This window comes from Dufourea novaeangliae, unplaced genomic scaffold, assembly GCF_001272555.1.
Source record: "Dufourea novaeangliae isolate 0120121106 unplaced genomic scaffold, ASM127255v1 scaffold261, whole genome shotgun sequence".
In the NCBI taxonomy this organism is placed as follows: Eukaryota; Metazoa; Arthropoda; class Insecta; order Hymenoptera; family Halictidae; genus Dufourea; species Dufourea novaeangliae.
Window position 1 is genome coordinate 1 of NW_015374134.1, and position 1166 is coordinate 1166.

The following is a 1166-nucleotide window of genomic DNA, read 5'->3' on the forward strand; positions in this document are numbered from 1 at the left end:
TCTCTTTTATGAAATATTTGTGTAAGTATATAACACCTGCGTCAATTATGTCAATAAAAAATATTTAGTCAATAAAAATGTTTTTCGTATGTGGAATACCTGGAATATATATTGTGCCATTTTTACAATTTGTTTCTCGAGAATATCATGTCAAGTATCTCGTATGTAATTTCATTAATTAAAAAAATAAGCATCATTGCAAGTACGAATATGAAGGTTCATCCTTGCACACATTAGTACGTATTGTTTAATTCTCAGATTTCTTTCCCTCGCGTCGTTCTTTTCCTACGTTCCGCGAGAATCGAAATCTCGCCACGAGCCGTAGGTATTCCATCGTTCTCCTGATGGGCAGAATTGTCGAATGGCAACAGTGTAACAAAACAATCGATACGATCCACCACGTGTTGCGAGGTTACATTTACCGACTCCCTCTGTTTTATCGATGCTCGTGGTAACGCAGGCCAAAGTGACTGACAAATACCATAAACGCCTCTATCGGAGAATCCTTGAACTATACCACTGTTTATTTCTGTGTCTGGACGCGTCGAATCGTAAATTCCAACTTCTGCGTTCCAGAAGTGATACAGTGACAAAAATTGGATTTCTACGATAGTGTGATAGTGGTGTGCAGGGTGGTCTGGTCTGCGTTTGACGAAAAAACCATTAAATCGTGAGATATTTGACAAAATGTGACTTGTGCAGCCATCTTGTGTGTTTTCATCGGCGTCTGTCACAATCGCACACTTTCTAAAATTCTAATTCTTTCAATTAAAATGTGTTTATTCGCGTTTATACGGACCAGACCACCCTGTAGGGAAGTCTACCCGTGAGTTCTATACCAGTGAAAAGTGTATTTGTGCAATTGTCGAGGCTCAAGTTGGTTCCTACGAAATCGAACGTCTCTCTTGCAGATCGCATATACATACACGGTTCCCGTTGATAGTGTGAGTGCACGGATACTTAAGGGGGGTGACTCCATGGCCCGTGTCTGTGCCGTGCGCTTACACAATCAACGGGAACCGTGTGTGTATACGCGATACACGAGAGAGACATTCGATTTCGTAGAATCCAACTTCTGCGTCGACAATTGCACAAATGCACTTTTCACTGGTATAGAACTCACGGGTAGACTTCCCTACAGGGTGGTCTGGTCCGTATAAACACCA